General features: G+C 42.2%; 1 protein-coding gene across 9 annotated transcripts in view; it reads right to left on the bottom strand.

Moving 5' to 3' along the window:
- CYRIB (CYFIP related Rac1 interactor B) overlaps positions 1-27988 on the bottom strand; it is a 148548-nt gene that overhangs the window by 59360 nt on the left and 61200 nt on the right. For 2 of the 9 annotated variants that reach the window (XM_088844863.1, XM_088844862.1), the window contains exon 1: positions 23892-24019. The exons of 5 other annotated variants lie outside the window; for them this stretch is intronic. The gene's annotated coding sequence lies outside the window, so the exon portion shown is untranslated. Of the gene's footprint in view, positions 1-23891; positions 24020-27988 lie in introns of those variants that run through there. 2 more of the 9 variants (XM_088844866.1, XM_088844868.1) reach the window with 2 other exon arrangements.

Here is a 27988-nt window from a genome sequence, read left to right as displayed (position 1 = left end):
CTGGCTCTTTTCCCAGGGCTTAACCTGTCACATTAGGCCAAGAGCACTCCCTCTGCAGAGAGGCTGTCACTGTCACTCTTGCAGTTTTCAAGGCCCAAAGAGTTTAAGCAGCACCAGGGGTTAGAGAGTTTCTGTTTGTCTATTCAACACAATTGTGTCCCCAGCCGTGCTTGAGATACAAAGAAATAAGCCAATCTTTATCCTGAAAGAGGCTAATGACTTCCTGGGGAAATGATTCTTGCACATGTAAAAAGTAACAAGTCCTTAACAATTCTGTCCATACTAGATCCCTGTTACAGATCACAATTATAACAGAAATTTAGAGAAAATTCCACAATAATCTTTTTTCATGGGCTCCATGACACATCATATCACTAGTCACAATGTCTGGCTCTTTCCCAGGACTGAAAGCCTGTTCACTGTTATTGTATCTCCAGTACTAAGCATAATGCCTGACACACTGTAGTCTCCAATGTGTATATGCTGCTTGAGTGAATGTGTGAATTAAGCAAACGACATGATAAATGATTTAAGGGTACTAGAGTAAATGTGACTTATTTAGAGTTACGGCCTCATAAGATTGGCCGTTCTGCCAAAAAGATTTCTTTAGGAAAATCGTTCAAAAAAAAAAAGAGGCCGTTAAAAAAAAAAAAAGTAATGGGCTAACTAGTAAAATTTAGAAAAATGTGTTATTTCCCCTATTTAAATTAATAAAAAAGACTTTAAATAAAATACTCTCAAGTGGACAGCATGGTTTTATAGATAATGGTTCTTCCAAGCTAACAAAATAATTCAATTGCAGCAAGCACAAAACCACTTTGAAGATATACTGTATACCTGATATGTAATATTACTTCACAACTATCTGCTTAAGCAATCATCAAACAGTAGATTTTTCAAAATCATTAAAAAATGCTTTGTCACACAATCTTCTTTAAAAAATAATGCTAACCTGTTTAGTAATGACAATTTGACAAAGATTAGAAAAGGACTTCCAACACCAGATTGCACATGCAAGGCAGAGTATAAAATACTGAGTAATATAATACCTGTCCTCAAGAAGCTCACAGTCTGAGAAGACAGGTAAATAAATTACGACCATGCCATGTAATTAAGTACAATGCTACACTAAAGTTCTGTGGATAAAATACTTTAGGAAAACAGATGAAGAAGTAATTGAATTAAGCCTAGAGGACAGTATTAGTTGACGTTTATTAAAACACCACCACCACCACCACTAACAACTTCCAAAGATATTTTTTAGATAGTTTAAGTAAAACATTTTTACAGGATTTCTTTGAGCATACCCATTAACCTAGAAAAGGAAAATATTCTTTCCTCCTAAAAGAGGCATTTTATTTTTTTAATTAATTAATTTAATTGGAGGCTAATTACTTTACAAAATTGTAGTGCTTTTTGCCATACATTCACATGAATCAGCCATGGGTGTACATGTGTTCCCCATCCTGAACCCCCCATCCCATCCCTCAGGGTCATCCCAGTGCACCAGCCCTGAGCGCCCTGTCTCATGCATCGAACCTGGACTGGCAATTCATTTCATATATGATAATATACATGTTTCAATGCTATTCTCACAAATCATCCCACCCTCACCTTCTCCCACGGAGTCCAAAAGACAGTTCTATACATCTGTGTCTAAACGAGGCATTTTAAATGCTATCCACCTGATTCCTAACATGGGGCAAAGAAAAGATTAATGCAAAAGTCCTTAAGAAAAAGCTTTGTTAAACTGAGACTGAGGCAACATCAAGAATCCCACACAACAATAGATAAGATTTTTCATCACATTAAATAACAAAAACTACACCAATTTTTTCAACAATTATTATCCCATTTGCTATGCATGTTTAAACTTTAATTGTCTTTTATTTCTACTTATTGGAGAGTTTAATTAATTTCAGATATTGACTATTCAAGTCTGAACTTACAACAAGGGGGGAAAATATCAAAAAACAATAACTTTTATTGTAATTATTTCACAATATATGGAAATCAAATCATCATGTTGTATGCTTTAAATTTACACAGTGATGTATGACAATTATTCCTCAATAAAACTGGAATAAACAAAGAATAAGGGGAAAAAAAGTATTATTCTAAAAATTAGTCTTTAATGGCCAAAATGTGTGTGTGTTAAAGCTTTATGTTTAAAACACTGTCCAAACATGCTACATATCCTAAGATAAAACTGATTTTTTTTCTGTGTCTATCGTCTCTTTAAAAAAAAAAAAACCTTACATATCTTACAGCTTTTCTCTTAGGAATTAAAGTAGCCATATGATATCTAATGGACTTAACAGATACAAAACATCAATACACACAAATACAAAAGCATCATATCATACAGCTTAATTTCTCAAAACAGCTGGTAATTTCTTAATGGAATTCTGTTTCTCCTAACTTCAAGAGGCTTTGCAGAGATATAGAAGTGGAAAATAATCAATATTTCCACATTTTGGCATACACTGTATATTACCTTGTGCTGCCTATTATGCAGTGAAGAGGAACTGTCATAGCCTGAAATTACTGTCAACATATACACATACTATTTTGTGGTACACGCTCACAGCAGTGTATTGAGTGTTACTCTCAAACATAAGTATAAACACAATAAGACAAAAAAATAAAATAAACTTCTCCAACCTATGCAGAGGAAAAAAAAGCTAGTACTGCACTATCTTTATTTTCTAGACTTAAACAACTTTAATGATTTAACAGGTTAATATCCACAAACCAAATGAATGTATCATTGCAAACACAATAATTAATTGCCGTAATTAATACTTTCATATCATCAGTAATTTTTATGTATGTATTTTAGACTGAAAAAACAAACAGAAAAAGCTGGTAGGCACCACTTCAAATGAGGCATCAAACTCAGTTATCATCAAGAAATGTGACAATCACTGTACGCCTTCTGATGTGATACATAGGGACATCCTCAATATTACCCTCTGTAAAATACTTGTCAAATATGCTGTACCTCAATCTGTGTATCAGCTCAGTTCAGTCGCTCAGTCGTGTCCGACTCTTTGCGACCCCATGAATCACAGCACGCCAGGCCTCCCTGTCCATCACCAACTCCCAGAGTTCACTCAAACTCATGTCTATCAAGTCGATGATGCCATCCAGCCATCTCATTCTCTGTCGTCCCCTTCTCCTCCCGCCCCCAATCCCTCCCAGCATCAGAGTCTTTTCCAGTGACTCAAATCATCGCATGAGGTGGCCAAAGTACTGGAGTTTCAGCTTTGGCATCAGTCCTTCCAATGAACACCTAGGATTGATCTCCCCCAGAATGGACTGGTTGGATATCCTTGCAGTCCAAGGGACTCTCAAGAGTCTTCTCCAACACCACAGTTCAAAAGCATCAATTCTTCGGCAATCAGCTTTCTTCACAGTCCAACTCTCACATCCATACATGACCATGGGAAAAGCCATTGCCTTGACTAGAGGCTAATGTCTCTGCTTTTTAATATGCTATCTAGGTTGGTCATAACTTTCCTCCCAAGGAGTAAGTGTCTTTTAATTTCATGACTGCAATCACCATCTGCAGGGATTTTGGAGCCCAAAAAAATAAAGTCTGACACTGTCTCCACTGTTTTTCCATCTATTTCCCATGAAGTGATGGGACCAGATGCCATGATCTTAGTTTTCTGAATGTTGAGCTTCAAGCCAACTTTTTCTCTCCTCTTTCACGTTCATCAAGAGGCTTTTGAGTTCCTCTTCACTTTCTGCCATAAGGGTGGTGTCATTTGCATATCTGAGGTTATTGATATTTCTCCCGGCAATCTAGATTCCAGCTTGTGCTTCTTCCAGCCCAGCATTCCTCATGATGTACTCTGCATATAAGTTAAATAAGCAGGGTGACAATATACAGACTTGATGTACTCCTTTTCCTATTTGGAACCAGTCTGTTGTTCCATGTCCAGTTCTAACTGTAGCTTCCTGACCTGCATACAGGTTTCTCAAGAGGCAGGTCAGGTGGTCTGGAATTCTCACCTCTTTCAGAATGTTCCACTGTTTATTGTGATCCACACAGTCAAAGGCTTTGGCATAGTCAATGAAGCAGAAATAGATGTTTTTCTGGAACTCTCTTGCTTTCTCCATGATCCAGCGGATGTTGGCAATTTGATCTCTGGTCCCTCTGCCTTGTCTAAAACCAGCTTGAACACCTGGAAGGTCACAGTTCATGTATTGCTGAAGCCTGGCTTGGAGAATTTTAAGCATGACTTTACTAGCGTGTGAGATGAGGGCAATTGTGCAGGAGTTTGAGCATTCTTTGGGATTGGAATGAAGACTGACCTTTTCCAGTCCTGTGGCCACTGCTGAGTTTTCCAAAGTTGCTGGCATATTGAGTGCAGCACTTTCACAGCATCATCTTTCAGGATTTGAAATAGCTCCACTGGAACTCCATCAACTCCACTAGCTTTGTTCACAGTGATGCTTTCTAAGGCCCACTTGACTTCACATTCCAAGATGTCTGGCTCTAGGTGAGTGATCACATCATCATAATTATCTTGGTCATGAAGACCTGTTTTGTACAGTTCTTCTGTGTATTCTTGCCACCTCTTCTTAATATCTTCTGCTTCTGTTAGGTCCATGCCATTTCTGTCCTTTATCAAGCCCATCTTTGCATGAAATGTTCCCTTGGAATCTCTAATTTTCTTGAAGAGATCTCTTGTCTTTCCTATTCTGTTGTTTTCCTCTATTTCTTTGCATTGATCACTGAGGAAGGCTTTCTTATCTCTCCTTGCTATTCTTTGGAACTCTGCATTCAGATGCTTATATCTTTCCTTTTCTCCTTTGCTTTTCGCTTCTCTTCTTTATAAGGAGACATAAAACAGAAAAATCCAAATTACAGAACAACTTCTAAGACTACCTGCCTAGGTGGGAAAGAGCAAGTGGTTGCGTGCCCAGCTACCTAGTCGTGTCCGACTCTTTTGGACCTCACGGACTGTAACCCACCAGGCTCCTCTATCGATGGGATTTCCTAGGCAAGAATACTGGAGTGGGTTGCCATTTCCTCCTCCAGGAGAACTTACCAAATCAGGGATCAAACCTGTGTCTCCTGCATTGACAGGCGGATTCTTTACCACTGAGGTCACCAAAAAAAGCAAGAGTTCCATTCATGTTAAATGTGCCAGGTCAAGGGCCTCCAAATGAAAACTCAGAGAGTTACGTGAGCACAAGTGTGTAGGTCATGGACGGCCAGCCCACTAACACTGCACCTCCACCCCCACGGCTTCCGACTGACCCAGGGGGGGATACTTGAGGAGTCATTCGTACTGGCAGCAGCAGACCCCAGTGACAGTGTTCCAACCAGACCATCACCTGGGCTGGGCTTTCCTGGGGCTTGCCCTCCTTTCACTGCTACCGCTAAGTCACTTCAGTTGTGTCTGACTCTGCGACCCCATAGACGGCAGCCCACCAGGCTCCCCCGTCCTGGGATTCTCCAGGCAAGAACACTGGAGTGGGTTGACATTTCCTTCTCCAATGCATAAAAGTGAAAAGTGAAAGTGAAGTCGCTCAGTCGTGTCTGATTCTTAGTGACCCCACGGACTGCAGCCTACCAGGCTCCTCTGCCCATGAGATTTTCCAGGCAAGAGTACTGGAGTGGGGTGCCACTGCCTTCTCCTTTCACTACTGCTCAGTTTTTTGAGGCTGCATTCCTAGTCTCTCTGCCAGTTTTGTGAGTTGCTTGCCAGCCTCCCAATACATTCCTTTTCCATCCAAATTACCCTGTCAATTTCTGCAAGCTGCAACCAAAGATGCTTGAATGAATTATAAAGAATATTCTGGACTCAAAATACAAAGCTAACTATAACTTCCTTCCTAATTTAAAGCCATTCCTATAAATAAACAAATCTTAACTATGTTACAAATGGAACTCTGAGATGCAGACTATAAAGATATTATGAAATTAAAAGTGACATAAATCAGCTTTTTGAGGCATTTAAGAGGTGCCTGTATTACTAAGAATAAACCTTTAAGTTTCAAAGTACAAAATTTGAACACTAAAGTATAGGAACATCCAGAAAGAAGAGATGACAAAACACCAAGAACATTTTAAACTGTTATCAATCAAATAAAAAACTAAAATAGCTTTCCAGAAAAAGAAAACACTGATGCATGTTTTGAGAAAATAGGAACACTAGAATGATACTAGTTTTTACGAAGTGTTTTCGCTGGGGTAAGAACCCTTCTTTTTGCTTTATGAAAACCAAACCATGGGCTCCCCTGGTGGTTCAGTAGTCAAGAATCTGTCTGCCAATACAGGAGACATGGGTTCAACACTTGACCTGGGAAGATCCCACATGCCGAGGATCAAGTAAGTCGGTGCACCCAAAAAAAAAAAAGCTCCAAGAAAGGTAATGAAAACAATTCTCCACCTGGGTCTACCTTTTCTCTAGATCCCTACTTCATACGTTTCCTCACTAAAAACTAACAGATAAGTAAAACTACTTTTCACTGTTTCTGAAAACCTTTCACAATTCAACTCAAAACTGAATTTTTAGCTATATTAAAAGCTCACACTTCTTACATCCTTGATAGTAGTATCCAGTAGTCATTTAAATCCTCTAATTCATTTGGTATGCTAAAGAAGTACATTTAGAGGAAGCAAAACATATGTGAAGGGGAGTAAGAACATTTAAAGCTATAGGAAACATCTGCTTCAGAGAGGAAAGAGCGCTAGTAATATTTGCGAGTACCTATGTGTACCATGAATTTTGCTATAGACCATAATCTCTCTGGAAAACACTAGAAAGCAGATGATGGTTCCCCTTTTATGAAAAGTAAATGATGGAAATTAACCTCAAAAACTGGTTTACTTACCTCATGTCAGTGCTAACAAGGCGTTGGTTTGACTCAAGCACAGATCTGCCTGGCCATAAAGGCAGTGTTTTACCCACAACAAATGTCTCAATGGGCACATTCTTATAAAAATTTGTTTTCACTGATAGTTTTCTTATTAGAAAAACAACAGTGACCATCACCCCGAACAAGCAGAACCTGTGGGATGTAACCATAAAGCAACTTTCTGTTCACTGCTGTCCTTTAAAGTTATTCTTTGGTGAGAGTGCCCCCGAACTTTTATTATGATCTTGGTCATTTTCAAGTTATAAAAACTGAGCTTAGAAACTGATAGCTCTGTTTAGCACTGTATAATTGTCAAAATTTTCATTCAAGGTTACAGTTTCTCCCCTGTGCCCGGCTCTGCCTAAGGCAGGCTGCTGTTTAGTCGCGAAGTCGTGTCTGACTCTTTGAGACCCCATGGATGATATAGCCTGCCAGGCTCCTCTGTCCATGGATTTCCCAGCCAAGAATACTGGAGTGGGCTGCCACTTCCTTCTCCACAAGCAGGCTAGCAGACATTACTAGAGGACTGCGCTTTACCCCTCTTCCTTCCACTTTAGTAACCCTGGGGGAGGCAATTAAGGGGTCCCTGGAGGACATGGGCACTCTCTGAGCTCACAAGTGCATAGAGCCAACCTGTGAGGAACTGCGTCCAGAGTCCTGGCACGCTCTCAGCCACTCCAGTCCTTTGAGATCTCTCACTGCACTCCCTTGATGGAGAACATGCATCTGCTCTGGGCATCCAGTTGTCTATTCCCTGCTCCACTCCACACGACTTTGCTCCAATGGGCTCTCTCTCACTGCTGCTGCTGTTGCTGCTAAGTTGCTTCAGTCGTGTCTGACTCTGTGCAACCCCATAGATGGCAGCCCACCAGGCTCCGCCTAGTGGCCCTCATAGAATCCACAGGAATCACGTAACCCTTGCCCCAAAGAACAGGAACCCACACAGATCCTTTTCATGTGCTGCCAGAGCAAACAGCATCTCCTTTACCCAGGCATGAGAGAGACAGACATCAACCCACTGTATCCCCCAAACAGAATCAATTGCTGAGTAAGCTCTAAAAGTCACTACCCGTACTTGGGGTGGGGGGAACACTGGGATTGGAGGGGGAGTCAGAAGAAACTCACATCAACTACTTGGTTCAAAAACTCTTCCAATTTCCAACTTCCTGAATCTTCATATACCAACAGATGGGACAGGTGTTAGAAGTCACAAAATCCATTTTCTGGCTCTTTCTCTTGCAGGACCTGCACTGTGTTCTTACAACTCATTTCAGAAATGTGCATCTACTGACTTAGAGCTAGACTCAGAACAAAAGAGCTTCATTTTAACATCTTATTACATATTTAATATTTTTTTCTAAAATTTCCACCAAACAGGAAGAAAAATCTATAATCCCACCAGTTAGTCACTGCTTACTGGTTTTCATTTTGTCTTCTGAAAATTTATTTGAAGTATTAACATTTAAAAATCATGAAAAAAAGCACTCATTTATATAATTTCATTGAGCGATCCAGTTTCCCACATAACCTAAGCATGACATGCTCAGACAAGATTGGGCACATTCAGGGTGATATGGCCATAGACTAAGCATGACATTTTCAAACACCGAATTTCCACGGAACCAACCAATGTGCAAGGTGGCTTTTTGAAACTTGTCTATCTATGTCACCCTCCAAAGTCAAAACCTCTTTAATGGCTCCCTATTGCCAAAATTAAACTTCAATCTTTTTAAATGAAGCATAATCCGTATGGTCTCCTACATCTATACCTCTAAATGTGACTTTAAACCATGTATTCATCATATAAAAATCATACTGCAAGAAAAATGTGAATATCAGAGGAGTTTCTGATCCTGGAAGTGGACCTACACTCAGACGAATCTGGTCAGCTCCACAATGGCTACTGAAAGTAGCGAAGGACCCAGTTTCATCAAGTCTACGAGGCTAAAATCACCAAGGACCAAAGCGCAAATATGCTACTCCATTATAACTCAGTAAAAACCAAGCCTGCAGCAGGGATCAGCCCCCACATGACTGTCAATACAACTATCACTGCATATACATATGTAATTTATTGGCTCCACACTCACTGTCACAACTGTCAAAAAGTTTACCTAATACTTAACAAGAGACTTCTGCAAACTAAATTTACTTAAAACTGGATCTGGGGATTAATTTTTCAAAGTTTCACACATTATTTGCCATCCATTCACAGAGCACACATTTAAAATTTTGTTTGAAGGCCATATTTCGGCAGATGAGTGAGATATACATTCCATTTAACATGAGACCAAGAAAACACCACTCATAGTTCTCAGCCCAAAGCATCTTCACTCTTCTCAGAAGTTTATGTCAGTAAAAACTCCCAGAATTTAAAAAGTGCCTGAAGAAAGAAAAACAATCATTTCTCTCCTGAAGTTGACAATAGAGGCATTCACTCAAAAAGTACGTAAGAACAAGGAGTGTGGGCAAATACTGACATGTCTCTATGTATAACTGCAGAGGGTGTGTGTGCACTCATGCAACATGCATATATGTGCAGAGGTGTCTGGAATCACGGTCACCGAAACAGTGACCACTTAGATGGTGATTCCTACTTTCTTCTTTTACTTTTCCATATAGTTTCAATATTTAAGAGTGTATATTTTTTATAAGAAAAGAAGAATGCTATATTATTATGGTATGAAAAGCTACAGTAATCAAAATATGTGGTACTGGCAGAAGGAGAGACATGCAGACCAATGAAACAGAAATGAGAGTCCAGAAATAAAGCCATATATCTATGGTCAATTAATTACCAACAAAAACGCCAAGGCAATTCAACAAGGGGAAAGGACAATCTCATCAACAAATAGTGCTGAGACAACTGGATAATGATATACAAAAAGATGAGTTTAGACATCTTCCTCACACTATACACAAAAGTTAATTTAAAATGGATCAAAGACCTAAATGTAAGAGCTAAAACTATTAAAAAAAACTTTTAGAAGAAAACAGAGGAGTAAATCTCATGACCCTGGAATGGGCAAAGATTTCTTAGGCACAGCCCCAAAAACACAAATCTAAAAAAGAAAACAGAAAGTGACTCTGTTAAAACTCATAAGCCTTGCAACTCAAAAGAGACAATGAAAAAAATAAAAAGACAATTTTTCTTTGTCTTTTTGTCCCATTGACTGGGAGAAAATACTTACAAATCATGTATCCAATAAAGAACTTGGATCCAAACTACGTAAAGAACCCTTCCAACTTAGACAACCCAATTAAAAAATGGTCAAAAGATTCGATAAACATCTCACATAAAAGATACAAAAATGGCTTTAAAAGATGTTCAACATTAGTCATTAAGGAAATGGAAATCCAAACCACTGTAAAGTATCACTTCATACCAACTAATAAAATTGTTATAATCCAAAAAGACAATGAAAAGTGCTAGGAGGATATAGAGAAACTGAAACTCTCATATGGTAGTCTAGATAGAAGTTTCAAAAAACCAAAAAAAATTAAACACAAATTTACCATGACCCAGCAAGTCCATTCCTAGGCATCTACCCCAAAGACGTGAAAACATACAGTCACACACATGTTCACAGCAGCATTACACTCAGTGACCAAAAAGCAGAAACAATCCAAATGTCCATCAACTTGTAAAAGAATAAAAAAAAATGTAGTGTATCCATATAATGGAATACTATACAGCAACAAAAAGGAACGAATTATTGGTATATACAGCTGACACTCGAATGACATGAATTTGAACTGCACAGATTCACTTACATGTGGATTTTTTTCTAATAAATACGCAATGCAGTAAGTACTACATAGTGAGGTTGGCTGAACCTAAGAATACAGAACTGAAGATACAGAGGGCAGACTGTAAAGTTACAGATTCTCAATTGTACAGAGGGTCAACTACATAGTTCAAAAGTTAGCTGTACTCAAAAACACGAACGATCTTCAAAAGCATCATGGTAAGTGAAGAAAGTCAGACACACAAAAAAACATGTATTACATGGTTTCACTTATAAGAAATGTCCAGAAGAGGAAAATCTATAGAGAGAAAAAGTAGGTACAGCAGTCCCCCTTATCCAAGGGGGAGATGCTCCAAGACTCCCAAGAGAGGCCTAGAACCTCAGATAGCACTAACACCTACACACACCCATGGTTTCCCCTATACACACAAACCGATGATGAAGTTTAATTTATAAATTAGGCACAGTAAGAGAATAACACGGAGAAGGCAATGGCAAGCCACTCCAGTACTCTTGCCTAGAAAATCCCATGGATGGAGGAGCCTGGTAGGCTGCAGTCCGTGGGGTCGCTAACGGTCGGACACAACTGAGCAACTTCACTTTCACACATTGGAGAAGGAAATGGCAACCCACTCCAGTGTTCTTGCCTGGAGAATCCCAGGGAGGGGGGAGCCTGGTGGGCTTCCGTCTATGGGGGTCACACAGAGTCAGACACGACTGAAGTGACTTAGCAGCAGCAGCAGCAGCAAGAGAATAACAATAATAAAACAATCATAATGACATACTGTAATAAAAGTTAAGTGAATGTTGTCTCTCACAGTATCTTACTGTATAAATTTAACCCTTTTCCCATCTTCCCTAAGAATTTATACACTGAGGCCATAACTTTTGCAGTTTGAGGTATGACAGCAAAACAGCATAAACTTCTTTTTCCTTCTTCACAATTTCACAGACAGATTTGCTCCTACCTTAGATCTTAGCAACCTCAGAAAACAAGCTTTTTTTCTTTCCATATTAAGTGAAGAACTTTCACCAAATAGTTCCAAGCAGTCTTTTCCAATATCCTCAACTAACTCATGACAAGGTTACTTAAGAGTTCCCATTTTACAGAAGATGACGGAAAAGGGTGTATATAAAGATTATGCACAGCGAATTAGTTAAGAAGCCCTGATGTACAAAAAATGTGACCTTGCTACAAGGGGGGAACAAGTGCCTGGGATAGACCGTCTAAGGGCACCTGTTCAACCCGTATTTTATAACTTGAGGACAGTTTCCTGTAATACTATAAACCAGTCACACTTTTTGGAAAACTGTTTTTCCGTCTCTCACTTGTGAGGCCCAAATAAGATCTTAGAAGGGGTCTGAGAGACCAGAGGCCATAAAAGGACTTCACAAAAAGGTCTGCTTGTATACCTAGACTGGGAAGAAATTTTGAAGTGCTTAAATATTTTTAAAAATTATTTAAATGCATAAGCTGTCTACCTACCCAAACTAGGCAAATTGAGAATGGTTTAAAAAGTTAAACTTGATTTTAATAAAACTAAGATACACTATCGTTTTTTAAAAGTTGCTTGCAAAGAAAGAACACTGAAAATCAGCTAAAATGAAGTTCTTAAAAAACACACATTAAATATGCTAATAGGCTACTAAGAAGGGGTCAGGGACACATACCAAAGACAGAGCCCTGGCCAGTTGTCACCATGACACACACTGCGATGGAACTGAGGCACACCCATTTCAGAGGGTTGCCAACCCCAGGCTACATATTTTGACTATTGCTTCAACATACTGTTCTATAAATAAAAAGAAGAAGCTTTAGTTTAACTATATTCACATTTTAATATAGGAAGTCCCACTTACCAAAGACTATTTCAAAAACGCTTCAGCCTCTCAGTTTTAGGCATCAACCTACTTTTACCCAGTAGCAACTCAGAACTAGCACCAACATACCGAGCAGATCATTTTACATTTCCAAGTCTAAATTCATGTACACTTTAAGGCAAATGAATGGAATACATGAAGCTGATTTCTCTGTACTTTCAAAAACAACTTGGTAAATATACTTACTTAATATCAGAACACATTAAATATTTAAGTCAGAAGAAGTTCAAACAACAATCTTCAGCAAGGAAAGTCAGCTTTCAATACTCCACAAGAATACTTGTTTACAGAAAATAACTGAAAGGGACGATTTAGAAATTGCAAGTTGATAAAATGGAGCCCTACCACTTAACAACAAAACAAATATGAAAACTGCAAGTTTAAGCCTCTCTCCATCTAACTACACTGGCCTCTCACTCTCCTATAACTACACTATCTCAAAATCTAAAGAAAAGGAAGCCTCACTTACAAACACTGTGTTTGCAACCCAAGCTGGCAGGGAGTAAGACCATGATTACAGGGCTGCGCTTCAAGACAAACTTCAACTTTTTCTAGCTGTGTGTTCTTAAGCAATCATATCTACCTCTCAGATCCTCAGTTTCTTCATCCGTGATAGTGAAGATCACCTACGACTCATGGTTTTGGGGGAAGTTTTTAAAATTAAGTTTAATAATATTTGGGATTCCCTTGTGGCTCAGGTGGTAAAGAATTCGCTTGCAATGAGGGAGACCTGGGTTCGATCCCTGGGTTGGGAAGATCCCCTGGAGAAGGGAAAGGCTACCCACTCCAGTATTGTGGCCTAGAGAATTCCATAGTCCTTGGGGTCGCAAAGAGTCGGACAAGACTGAGCAACTTTCACTTTCACTTAGTAATATTTGTGACTGTGTGTGCAAGTTGCTCAGCTGTGTCCGACTCTTTGCGACCCCATGGACTACACAGTCCATGGAATTCTCCAGGCCAGGATTCTGGAGTGGATAACCTTTCCCTCCTCCGGGGGATCTTCCCAACCCAGAGATGGAACTCAGGTCTCCCGCATCTCGGACAGATTCTTTGGGCTCCAAGTATTTTGTGAAGCTCCGAGCAGACATTCTGTCCACCAGAAGCACGAGACAAGAGAAAGACTAACACCAGTGCTGGTGATATCACTCTGTCCAACCCTACCAGAGATGGAGGTGTCATCAGAGCTTGTCACACACGAAGCAGCATATACAGCTGCGGGTGTAGGGAAGGTTTTACCTTTTGAAACTCAAACATATTAACAAAAACAAACAAAAAATAAATGCACGACCCTTAGGGCAGAAAGCGAAGAAGAACTAAAGCGCCTCCTGATGAAAGTGAGAGGAGAGTGAAAAAGTTGGCTTAGAACTCAACATTCAAAAAACTAAGATCATGGCATCCCATCACTTCATGGCAAACAGATGGGGAAACAAGGGAAACAGTGACAGACTTTATTTTCTCAGGCTCCAAAATCACTGCAGATGGTGACTGCAGCCATGAAATTAAAAGACCTTACTCCTTGGAAGAAAAGCTATGACAAACCTAGACAGCATATTAAAAAGCAGAGATGTTACTTTGCCAACAAAGGCCCATCTAGTCACAGCTATGGTTTTTCCAGTAGTCATGTATGGATGTGAGAGTTGGGCCATAAAGAAGGCTGAGCGCAGAAGAATTGAGCTTTTGAACTGTGGTGTTGGAGAAGACTCTTGAGAGTCCCTTGGACTGCAAGGAGATCCAACCAGTCAATCCTAAAGGAAATCAGGCCTGAATATTCACTGGAATGACTGATCCTGAAGCTGAAACTCCAATACTTTGTCCACCTGATGTAAAGAACTGGCTCACTGGAAAAGACCCGGATGTTGGGAAAGATTGAAGGCAGGAGGAGAAGGGGACGACAGAGGATGAGATGGTTGGATGGCATCACTCACATGATGGACATGAGTTTGAGCAGGCTCTGGGAGTTGGTGATGAACAGGGAAGCCTGGCGTGCTGCAGCCCATGGGGTCGCAAAGAGTCGAACAGGACTGAGTGAATGAACTGAACTGTAATACAATCTGATATAAACAAAAACAAAGTAACCCCACTCCTTGCATCAATCTACAACAGTTTTCTCACATTTCACTTTAACGTTCCTGAAATCCTTAATGATCACAAGTAATTTTTTCCCCCAAATCAAAAGGTATCTGAATATGTTACACATTTCTTTTTAAGTAAATGTTATTAGTTAGCAATTTACCTTGGGGAAAATTAATCCTAAAATTCATGGAAGTCATTGCATAGAGGTTTGCCCTCAAAAACAGGTCAACCAAACGAACACCAACAAATATACATATTGTGTTCTTATTAAATGTCAGCTACCTCTCTAAAGTCAGATTTACTGAAATACAATTTACATATGTTGGGAAACAACTTTCTATAGGTCTGTGTTTTTAACATGCTGCAAACAGAGGTACTGACTTTTTGCTCTGGACTATATTTTCAAGGACATCTGTGGAGCAAACAGCCTTGAGAGATAAAGACAATGACTCCCTCTAGAGCAAAGGACAGGCATGCTTACTGCTCATTACAAAATATTTGGGTTCCCTCAATGAAGGGCTTCTCTCCAGTAACATGGTCCACTATGGGTACCTGAGGATCAGGAAATTACACTATTACAAATGCTGATACTCTGGCTACTGCTATTAATATTACTGAGAGGAATCAACTATCCTTTAGCTCTTACACAGGAGACTCCTGTCTTCTACCAGCATCCATGAAAATGTGGCAGGGAAACTTACTAGCTTGCAAGCAGGATAAGATCTCTGGTCGTCATGGTTCTGGACAGTTTTGGCAACATGAATGGGATACTGACAGAGCCAGGACTCAAAGAGAGAGGATAAAGGTCCCTGAGGGCAGAGTTCTGGGAAATGAGAAGACACACTGGAATCTCAGAGTTATTCTAGTGGTGAATGGAGAGAAGGCAGGACTAAGAATCCACTGTCCTGTTAATGAAAGGAGTTGAACTCACGTTTAGAAACTGAGCAGTGAAAAGTGGGATCGAAATCGGGCACTGAAATGATGACTGACTTGTTACTCACTCTACCCTGGGCTGGAAGAGGAAGGATGTGTCACGACAATGGGCAAACAAGTCCTGTGTCTCCAGGTGAATATCTGTGACTGCTGAGCCAGAGTCCCCGAAGCTAAAATAGACTGCGTAAGTAAAGACTACCTTGCTGAAAAGGCTTTGGATGATGGACCGAAAAGAAGTTCCCTTGGCAGAATTACAAGGGAGTGACCAAAAGTGAATGCAGAGCCTTGACTACTGGTGCAGAGCTGCTCTCCGCCACACACCCCCTTCTCTCCCTCTCTATTCCTCCTCCCAAACTCTTCTGCTTTACAGAGGAAAATAATAAGGGATAGTGCTGAGGTCTCCCTGACCCACAGACCACCACATCCCCCTCAGAAGCTGGCCAGGAAGCTTTAGAGAAGGACTCAAGTTTTATGGCTCTCTTGGATACGGACACCCCCGTGGTCCCTCCCTGATCTCGTCCCACACCCAGATTCAGCGAGTAGGGTGTGGGCAGCATTTACAGTAGGGAAGGGAAATGAAGTGACTTATGGCCGAGGCTCTCTGGGCCAATTCAAAGCCCTCCTGTTGTTGCCTCTACATCCATCCTACGGTATAGGATGAACTTCCCATCCTGTGAGTCCCAGAGGGGACTCTCCCAATCAGGAGGGGTTGTGTGGCAAGTGCTAGCACCTTTGGGGCTCCACAGCCCTAAGAACCATTTCTGGTGACAAGTCTCTGTGACTCACAATTTTACTGACTGGAGCCTCTGATACAGGGCCACCTGGAAGTGCCCCTGGGAGGATGGACTCTTCTGCCTCCCTGACACAGCGATCAGGCCAACTGCTTTTGTTAAGCAGTTGGCTACTGGGCTCCTGTGGAAACTGAAAGTCTGACTCAGGGAGGCTTCATGATTTCCAATCTGATACATCTACTTTGGGGTGGGTCAGTTCATACTCAATGACTAACAAGATGGGGAGTCAACTGAAAATGCTTGTTTGAGAATATATCTGGATTGCCTTAGCTCCATAACATCTCAACTTTACATGAAAAAGAGGTGGAGAGCCCTCTGGGGAAACTCATCCTCTACTTTACCACTGGACACAAAGTTATGGGCGCCCACATCTATAAACCCTGTATTGCCAGACCATCCACTGTCAGTACTTGAGCACTGATTACTATCAGTTCTCTCATGGACTTTAGCAAAAGTTGAACTTGCTCAACTGTATTCAGTCTTACTTTACCTTAAATCCATTCTCCAAAAGCTTTGAGAACAACCTTTTGAAAAGATAAATGAGTATTTCTCACCCCCTTGAAAGTCCTATAATGGCTTCCCGTGGCCTTTGGTCCAAACTGCCCTGAACCTGTTAACATGACTCAGCCAGCCAGCCTCACAGCGCGCTTCCTGTCCACCTCTTTCCCACATCTCCCTCATTCCCTGCAGTACGGCCACACAGAACCAGTAACTGTTCCTAAGATGCACAGGCTTTTCCTCATCTCCAGGCTTTGGCCTCTCCTTCCTATGTCCATGCATTTCTCCTTCTGCCAGACTGACTAATGGTCCACTCCCCAGATCTCAGTTTAGATGACATTACAAGATGGGTGCTTATCCTGGCTCATAAGATTAGGTACCTGCTAAATTCATACTGTCTATTCTCCTCTGTCTTTGCTTCTTCTGTTAAAAAGGGACCACTAACATTTTATTCACTGTTGTGTAACCCTGCTTACGTGCTCAATAACTATTTGAGTAATCAATAGCAATCATATACCACATATTGTGCCAGGTGTCAAAGAAATATATTAAAACAAAAAAGATTTTAATGATCATTCAACTTAAAAATGCATCACTTCATAAAATTACATTCTTCCTCCCCTATTATGTTGCACTGAAATAAATACAAAAATCTCACAACAGTGTTGGGAGGAATGTAGCAAAGATAGTATTATTCCTATCTTACAGATACTCTGAGAATATTAACACTATCAGGAAAGAGCAAATCAGGACTTACATGTTTTTGTCCATACATACTAAAATTTTACACGGAGACTCTACCAATAAGAGCACAAGTCAAGAACTCCTGGCGTCCAGTGGTTAGGACTCCAGGCTTTCACACTGCTGATGGCCTGGGTTTGATCCCCGATTGGGGAACTCAGATCCCACAAGCCCTGTGGCATAGCCGAAAAAAAAAACAGTACATGTCAACAAACTTGTGGACAAAAAGTCCACTTCAAGATGTAGTCAATCTCCGTTTTCACTTAAATTAGTGCCTTTAATTCTCCATTACCCACATTAAGAACAGAAAAATGGCATAAATAATCCCAAATATAGAAATACAGGAAGCATTACTATAAACAAAGCTAGTGGAGGTGATGGAACTCTAGTTAAGCTATTTCAAATCCTAAAAGATATGCTATTAAAGTGCTGCACTCAATATGCCAGTGAATTTGGAAAACTCGGCAGTGGCCACAGGACTGAAAAAAGGTCAGTTTACATTCCAATCCCAAAGAAAGGCAATGCCAAAGAATATTGAAACTACCATACAATTGTGCTCATTTCACACTGCAAGCAAGGCAATGCTCAAAATCCTTCAAGTCAGGCTTTAGCAGTACGTGAACCAAGAACTGCCCGATGTTCAAGCTGGATTTAGAAAAGGCAAAGAAATCAGAGATCAAATTGCCAACATTCACTGGATCACAGAAAAAGCAAGAGAGCTCCAGAAAAACATCTACTTCTGCTTCACTATGCTAAAGACTTTGACTGTGTGGCTCACAACAAACTGCAGAAAATTCTTAGAGATGGGAATATCAGACCACCTTACCTGTCTCCTGAGAAACCTGCATGCAGGTCAAGAAGTAATAGAACCAGACATGGAACAACGGACTGGTTCCAAATTGGGAAAAGAGTATGTCAAGGCTATATATTATTACCCTGCTTATTTAACTTATATGCAGAGTACATCACATGAAATGCTGGGCTGGATGAATCACAAGCTGGAATCAAGATTGCAAAAAGAAATATCAATAATCTCAGATATGCAGATGATACCATTCTAATGATAGAAAGCAAAGAGGAACTAAAGAGCCTCTTGATAAGGGTGAAAGAGAAGAGTGAAAAAGCTGGGTTAAAACTCAACATTCAAAAAACTAAAATCATGGCATCCAGTCCCATCACTTTATGGCAAATAGAAGGGGGAAAAGTGCAAACAGTGACAGACATTTTAATTTTCTGGGCTCCAAAATCACTGCAGATGGTAACTGCTGCATAAAATTAAAGACACTTGTTCTTTGGAAGGAAAACTATGACAAACCTAGACAGCATATTAAAAAGCAGAGATATCACTTTGCCAACAAAGGCATACAGTCAAAATTATGGTTTTTCCAGTAGTCACTGCACAGATGTGAGAGATGGACCATAAAGAAAGCTGAGTGCTGGAGAATTGATGCTTTGGAATTGTGGTGCTGGAGAAGACTCTTGAGAATCCCCTGGAAAGCAAGGAGATCAAATCAGTCAATCCTAAAGGAAATCAACCATGAATATTCATTGGAATGACTGAAGCTTAATCGTGTTAGAGCTAACCGACTGGAAGCTCCAATACATTGGCCACCTGACGCGAAGAGCCGATTCACTGAAAAAGACCCTGATGCTGGGAAAGACTGAGTCCAGGGGGAGAAGGGGATAGCAGAGGATGAGATGGTTGAATGGTATCACCAACCCAATGGACATGAATCCAAGCAAACTGCAGGAGATAGTGAAGGACATGGAAGCCTGGCGAGCTGCAGTCCAAGGGGCCACAAAGAGTAAGACACAACTCAGCAACTGAACAACAACAACCCCAAGTAATAATATCTGAGAATATGACATTTTTTTTTTCTGGTGTTTTCTGAAACTGACCTCAGTGTTCAGTGTAATTTGGATTATCTGAGAACATGTCGGTTTATGACTGAGAGAAGGATTTCTGGGCACAGTGTAGATAGACACAGTGAAAGGTGTCTATCAGTTTAGATTTAGCACAGAGCTGACAAAATGCACCAACTAGAACACATCAAGTAGAGATTACTCACAAGGCAGAAAATGACTGTACAGGACTGAAAGCTTCAGAATGCTGTATACAACAGTACCAGAACACCATCTTTTCAAAATAAACTAAAATAGCTACAGAAATATATCTTTACATTTTACATTTATATCTTACATCTTTATTTCAGTAGGTCTTCTACTGAAATAAAATCACCCAGTGTCTTTGAAAACAGCCATTCTCACCCATGGTACGTACCATGATCAGGATGTGGGGCATGTCACAAGAAATGCCATATAGTTAAAGGATCAAAACTCTAAGAACGATTTCCTTGTTTAAAAAATTTTACAAATGTCACTCATTTGCATTTCAGTACTTGTGTGAGTGGGAAAGGGGTAAAGTTACAGCCAGTGGACAGGAAATTGTAATCCTGTACATGCTCACTGTAGCTCAGACCATAAAGAATCTGCCTGCAGTGCAGGAGACCTGGGTTGGATCCCTGAGTCAGGAAAATCCCCTGGAGAAGGGAATAGCAACCCACTCCAGTATTCTTGCCTGGAGAATCCCATGGACAGAGGAGCCTGGTGGGCTGGAGACTCCCATGGACAGAGGAGCCTGAGGGGCTGTAGTCCATGGGGTTGAAAAGAGTCAGACACGACTGAGCAACTGACATGTTAACACATGTGCTCACAGACAGTAGAGAAGAGTGAACATTATCCATCCTGTGTGGCAGGTGAAAACGTTTGAGACTCACTGTTTTAAATATGCCTTCTAAATATATAACATAAAATACAGGACCTCAAATTAGTACTTTGAAATAATTTTAGTGAAGACTACAAGTCATAGAGGCCTGCGTTGAAATGCCAGCCTTCTTGATCCTACTTGGGCAAGTACTTGGACAAGTTACCTAAGCAGTTTGAGCCTTACTTTCCTAATGCTACTTAAGAATTAACTAGGAATTAACCTTGGAGAGGCGACGGCAACCCACTCCAGTACTCTTGCCTGGAAAATCCCATGGACGGAGGAGCCTGGGAGGCTGCAGTCCATGGGGTCGCAAAGAGTTGGACACGACTGAGCGACTTCACTTTCACTTTTCACTTTCACACATTGGAGAAGGAAATGGCAGCCCACTCCAGTGTTCTTGCCTGGAGAATCCCAGGGACGGGGGAGCCTGGTGGGCTGCCGTCTATGGGGTCGCACAGAGTTGGACACGACTGAAGTGACTTAGCGGCAGCAGCAGCAAGAATTAACCTACACCTTGCAGGGTTGTATGGAGAACGTGGCACAGAGGTGTTCGCGATTACAGAGTAATAATGAAGGGCACAGACCCAGTCCTCTATCTCTGTGTCCCTTCAGTTACCCAGCCTTAGTTTCCTAGTCTGTAATACTACCACCTATAAGAATTAGGGTGTTGTAAAGATTAAATGTCTTACAACACTGCCTGGCAAGTAGCACACACTAGGTACCTGTTAGTTACTGTTAACATCATTATCACCACCACCACTGAAATGTTAAGTAAACACTGCCACATTATCAGGTTCGTTACTTTTCTACTATATGGAAAAATGCTCCTTGAAAAATTAACCTTATTTAGTGAACTGATTATAATATAGGATAAGCTCACACACTCAAGAATTTTTAGAAACTTTAAATATACAAAAAATTATCTGAATTACCATTGGTCATGAATGTTGACAAGATACCTACATCAAATATCCATTTTCAGTGAACATATCCCTTCACTGAACTAAGTATATCACAAACTGATATGTCTATTGAAGTTTCTCCTCAAAGATTTCAAAGCAGTTTAAAATAATTATATAAAGCAATCCTCAAAATGTACAAGTTACCTGAGAAAATTGCATCTGAGAGCAATCAACATCTTTCTCTAAGACTTTTGCTACATAATTACAAAATGATGTTACAGTCTAACTGTTCCAAGCCTGCCATTCATTCAATTAGTCAGAACGTTTATTGCATATCCACTGTGCACCAGGCAGGCACTGTGCTAAGCCCTGTTACAGTAACAGAAAAGGAGAGACCAAAAGTAACAGTGGGCATGCCACTAACAATATAATTAAAGATTTCGAAATTTTGTTTTCCTTAAACAGTGAAAAGAGCAAATTATATGTTCTAACAGTTGAGTGCATCAATAGTTAATGAGTTAAGTAACCTCATAAAAGTGACAGTACAGTATTTTCCCCAAGGAGACTAGGATTAAATGAAATAAGCATCTGTCTCTACTGCTCAATTACTTACTAAGTAAAGGTAAATGACCACTTTAAATGAGTCAAATAACCTCAAGAATGACACTATTTTTCACCCATTTGAAGGGGAAAGTTCAAAGAAATAAATCTTAAGTTTGCTGTTAAATGTCACTTGGAATCTATGAGAAATAAATTACATTCACTCAGTTTTACTCAGCATCTAAAACGGTATTTTTTGCTTGGGCGATTAGGGTCAATTTACTAATCATGCCTTCCTTTGATCAACCATTTTTTCTTAGGCAAGAAAAATCTAGCCTTGATGCAATTATCAAATAATCTAGAATTTATACTTTTTATCCTACATTTTACAAAATGAGAGTTTTCTCAAGTAGCGACATAACTGTTAAAAGTTTTAAAGAATTTAAAATACATATTACCCAGCAAAATTGCTCTGCAAAAAAAAAAAATACAATCTTGACTCCAAGTTAAGTAATCTTAGCACTTAAAGTGGTCATCCAAAACCTGAAAGGGGACGAACAGCCAACCACATTTTTAGTACCTACCTCTCCAGAAGAAATGGCTGTTATAAATGCTATTGACAGCAATTGTATCAAACTGATACGTAGGAAGGTGCACTTCAGGACTAAGTACCTTCCTTGGAGTTCATTATTACGAACTATGAATGTCATATTAGAAAAACTGCTGTCATTTCATTTTATGAATGCTGAATCAGGCAGTTTTAGTTAACTGCAACACTTTACAAGCAGGCTATCAAATAAGCCCCGATTACCAAGTTGTTCCAGACACAGATCTTCTGTTTCTATTATTAAGTATAATTAAAGAATTAAAAGGATCAGTTTATTTTTCTTGATACGTTAGCCTAAAATGATCTGCAATAAGTCTCTGAACAACCAAGTGACTGAAATTCCTTGAGCTATAGAAAACACTCCTCTGGAATGCCAGTCTTCCAAATGGCAAGACTACAGGAACACACAACTGATACACATTCTCCACATTACACATGGAGTAAAAAGATTTCAAACTCAATAAATTTACGGGGGGGGGGGGGAGAGAAAAAGTGGAAACAAATGTCCCAAATGTTTGTCTTCTCCAGAACGGCATTTTGTAGCAGTGCAAGAATTCAGGCAATTATTTCATCAGTATTCCGCTCACTGGGGGACATTCAGTAACTGCTGGTGACAGATGAGCCAAGAAGAAGCCTCACCAACAAACAGTATTAACAGGTAATGTTGCAAATTAGTCATAGAACAGCGGGAGAAGGAATGTGGAGGAGTTGAAAGAGTAACAATCTTCGGCCAAATTTTACATTCAGAGCAATCAATCGCACACTCTTCCAGGGGGAAAAAAGAGAGAGATATTTGGTGTGACCCAGAATAATCAAGAGGACAACACACACACACACACACACTTCCACTACAGTTTGACAGTCATGCATTTGGATAATTATAGTAGAAACGTGTGTTTTGGAAGCACAGCTAAGACCACACCCTAGGACTGAGAACCGGGACTTTAAAGGATCAGAGGTCCACGCAGCACCTGAGTCGGACGGTCTTGTGGCACAAGTGAAAGAGGTCGGGGCACCAACTTCACGGCAGGTGACCAGTAGGGCCGCGTGTCCGGGCGAGGCGTGGCGGAGTCCGAGGGAGAAGGGGGTGTGGATCCGGGGACCGGCACCCGGAGGGAAGGAGGGAGCGAAGGCGGCCGCTGGGAGCAAAGGGAGGTGGGAGCTCCGGGTCGGGGGGCGACCATCGACGTGGGGGCGGAAAGCGCCCAGGAGCCAAAGGTCACGGGCGGAGGCGGCGAGCACGCGCGGGGAGGCGCGAGGGGAAGGAAGCAGGGGCGGCGAGAGGCAGAGCCGAATGAATGAGCGCCGCGCGGCCCGGGCGCCGAGGAAGGGCCCGGGGCGCCCGCGGAGACGCCGCCGCAGCGCCGGGGGTGGGCGCCGGGCCGGGCCCCCGGCGGCGGCGGTGGGGGGCATGAGGAAGCCCCGCGCCGGCCCCACCGCGCCCGCCTCTCCGCCAAAATGGGGTCGCGGAGCAGGCGAGCCAGGGGTGTGAGGAAAGCGGGGAAAAGGGGGAAAAAATAGACCACTCACCCTGCGCGCGAGCCTCCAGGCGCGCTCTCAGCCCCGTTCCTCCGCCCTCCTCGAGCCGCGGCGGCGGCTCCTCAGCGGCGCTAGGGGGAGCCCCGGGCCCGGAGCGGGGCAACGGCGGCGGCTGCCGGACCGGGAGCCCCTCCGCACCTGCCCCTGTGGCAGAGCCGCGACGAGCCAGGCGGCGGCGGCGGCGGCTCCTCCGAGCGGGGAGGGCAAATGACCCGGATGTACAGGGTAACGGCGAGGAGGGGGAAGGGGGAATGCCAGGAAGTGAGGGCGCCGCGGACCTGTCCGGCCGTGCGCATGCGCCGCGCGCCCGCCCCGCAAGGTAAACCCAGTCTTCCTTCCCCGCCCCCTTCGCTCCCGCCCCTCCCCTGGGGGGCGGGGCGAGGCCGGAGACAGGTGGTCTGGAGGGCTCCGCGAGGAGAGGAAGGGGGCGCGGCTACCTTCTCCGCTACCCCGCCCTCCTTAAAGGGGCAGAACCTTAAAGGCCGAGATGGCTTCTGGGTGGACCCGCGTCTTGCAGCCTTCTCATTTTACAGATGGAAAAACCGAGGCTCAGAGGTGACAGTGACCTGCCTCAGGTCAGTAAGCTCAGAAATGGCAGAAACTCGAGACTCGCAGATCTGGACTCTGCTGAACCCATCAAAGTCGGGCACGCCTTTCCCTCTCCGCCAGGTGCTGATTGAGTCTCCAACTCCCAGATACTGCAGATGCGCTTGGCAGGCTCCCCAGAGCCGAGAGGTACACCGTTATCGCCTGCGATGATATCGTGGAGACGCCCTTGGGAGGTGTTAAATAATCAGTCTGAGAACAGAAATCAGGCGCCGCTTGAGGCTTGCATGGTGCTACACATAGCACTTTCAGATAAATGAGACTCTGTTCTGGGGTCTGGCCTGAGTAAGGCTATCTGATGGACAGAGAAGTTGGATGTGGTAGAGAGCGCAGCTTCTTCATTTTCCCCAAATTCCCCTTTCACTCTGAACATAAATGTTCCCTCAGGAAGATCCCCTGGAGAAGGAAATGGCAACCCACTCCAGTATTCTTGCCTGGAGAATCCCATGGACGGAGGAGCCTCATGGGCTACAGTCTACAGGGTCGCAAAGAGTCGGACACGACGGGGCGACTTCACTCACTCACTTCACTACTTAGAAAACAAGAACATCCCATCTAGCTAGCTCATCCTAATCCCATTATGAAGCTCTCAGATTTTTTTCATTAATGCCAGAGTGTAAATAATGATCACATCTCCCAGGGATATTTTCCATCTGACTGCTAAGCTGATAGTAACTATGAAGGTAAATGGTTCTAAACATTTTGAGGTCAAGATCCCTATTGAAAATCCTATAAAAGTATGCACTTTTCTCTCCAGGGAAATGCGTACAGGCACACAAACTGCACACAATTTCAGGAGATTTTTGGATCCAGGAAGCCTATCTATGAAACCCTGATTATGAACCCTTGTTCTAGTCTAATAGGTAAGATCCCAGTAGTGATCTGGGCTTTACCATAGGTAGCCAAGCAAACACTCCTTGCCCCAGATATAGAAGGCAGCACTTAACCTTATGTAGTTTTCTGTCTTGCTCTTGAGTTACATGAAGACCAAGTGATATTGGCCATATTACAAAGAAATGTGGTTAAGAGCGTCATGGAGAGAGTAGGTGGCTTTATCAAGGCACACACTAAGGGCAAGAGCCCTAGGCCTCAGACTTTTACCCTAATTATCATACTTAAGGATGATTTGGGGGTCTTACACTGTATCCATTATAATCTTCATCAATTTCAATGGAACACAGGGCGCTGATGTTTTGCAAACACTGATGCTAACAGAGTTGACTCACTGGAAAAGACTCTGATGCTGGGAAAGTTTGGGGGCGGGAGGAGAAGGGGACGACCGAGGATGAGATGGATGGATGGCATCACCGACTCTGTGGACATGAGTTTGAGTGGACTCCGGGAGTTGGTGATGGATAGGGGGGCATGGCGTGCTGTGATTCATGGGGTCGTGGAGAGTCGGACACAACTGAGTGACTGAACTGAACTGATGCTAACAGAACAATCTCCACAATCCAAGAACTCTGATCCATTTGTCAGATACACGGACATCTACTGTTAAATAACTCTGGTCCATATTGACCCACTGTCCTCTCTTTGAACCAGAGAAAGAGTTCTTACACTCGCTCAGTCCCTTAGATACGAGCTGCCAACAACCACACACCTGGAACCGAGTCTCCCATGGAGAGCAGGAGGAATCTTGTCTGTAATATCCTCAACACGTGAACATCCAGTTTAGCTCAAGTATCTCCAATTATGTGGAGCTCATTATCCTCTAATTGTGAGGAGCCTCTTTTTTTAATTAATTATTTTGGCCTCACTCCACAGCATGTAGAATTTTCTCAAATGGGGACTGAACCCTCACCCCTGCAGTGGAAGCAGGGACCACTAGACCACGAGGGAAGTCCTAGGAGCTTCTTCTTTTACACTGATCAGAAATCTGATGCCCATCAACTGTCATTCATTGGCCCGAATTTTATTTCTGGAAAGTGACATAGCCATGATGCTGGCCTGGAGGAGCTTCAGTTCAGTTCAGTTCAGTCGCTCAGTCGTGTCCGACTCTCCGCGACCCCATGAATCACAGCACGCCAGGCCTCCCTGTCCACAGACCAGCAAAGAAAACAATCCATTTGATGAGTGATAACTGTAAAATAGAGGATGAGTCCCATGAGGAGGATAGATTGCTGTTTTCAGAGACACCTTTCTCCTTATCAGCCCTACACCTGTTCCTGACCTGTGTAAGCTCTGCCACTATCCCATGTGGGAGGTCCTGAAAGAGGGGACAGAAAACAAAAGCCTAGGAGAAGTAATGAATTTACTCTTCCACGATCCCTTCTTCATCCTTCTGCATAAATGTAATCACATTTCAGCTGTGGTCAAAGTCTCAGGTTGAAAAAAAAGAGGATGCAAAAATGATGTTTACATAAAAGCACTAGGCTCTAATGATGATTTAACCATAGTGGCTTGTTAGCATTTTTTTTTTTTAATCCTTAGTATATGTGTCAGGCACTGTACTAAAAGCCCTTGACTTGCATTTCCTCTTTTGCTTTTTACAAATTCAGTCACTGAGTCATTCAATCAACACAGTTTTGCCCCTCTACTGTGTCCCAGGCACCATGTTGAGGGTTTAGGGTGAAGTCAGTAAGTCATGTGGTTCCTGTCCTGGAAGGGCTCAAAATTCTGTAAAGGGAAGGGCTGTAACCCCACAATTACAACACGGCATGATTCGTTGTAATTTTGGAGGGTGGAGCAACTAACCCTCCCTGGAGTGGCTGTGAAGGCTTCAGAGAGGATGAGCTTGGTCTTGAAGAGATGGGGGAAGGGCCAAGAAGAAAAGTCACATGGCCAGAGGAAGGAGAGGTCATGACACGCTTGGGGGGAAGACTGGGTGATGGGAAAGGATCTCCTCAAACACCATCCTAAGGAGTCTGAACTTGCCTCCTGAAGGCAACCACCAGTAAATAAAAGCTTCTAGGCAAGGGAGAGACATAATCAGATGTGTTTTATATCAAGATCACTCTGACCAGTGTCCAATATTATCTAGAGTGGGAGAGAGAGTGGAGACCAGCAGACCAGAGAAGCTGTTGTGAGGCCCAGGTGAGACACAGTAAGAGCCTGTTCTAGGAGACTGGCAGTGGAGAGAAAGAATGGACACCAGAATTGAGATATTTACTGATGTATTATAGAATCTACATGTTTGCGACTAGTGGAATTTAGAGGAAGAAAAAGCAGAAGCTGTGGGTCATGACCCTGCGGTTCCTAGCTTCACAGATTAATCTGACAGTGACCCCATCCGATCACAAAACCTTTCCAGTTTCATTCCTATTCTCTTCCAACCTTTATCCATTTAAATGAACACTGCTTCAGTTGGTATCTTCAGATATGTGCAACTACCTTCTAATATCTTTTCCTATTTTTCCAGGCACATTTATCACTTTAAGGCTGCAGAATATTTCATCATGTTGAAATAGCTCTGCTTCTTTTCAGTTGCTAAAGGTCCACACGCTGCATGCCTGGTTCACCCTGGACTCATTTGACTCTGG

The sequence above is a fragment of the Moschus berezovskii genome, chromosome 16 (genome assembly GCF_049115385.1).
Source record: "Moschus berezovskii isolate FMDL1 chromosome 16, NW_MosBer_1.0, whole genome shotgun sequence".
In the NCBI taxonomy this organism is placed as follows: Eukaryota; Metazoa; Chordata; class Mammalia; order Artiodactyla; family Moschidae; genus Moschus; species Moschus berezovskii.
This window is presented reverse-complemented; position numbering and strand designations above follow the sequence as displayed.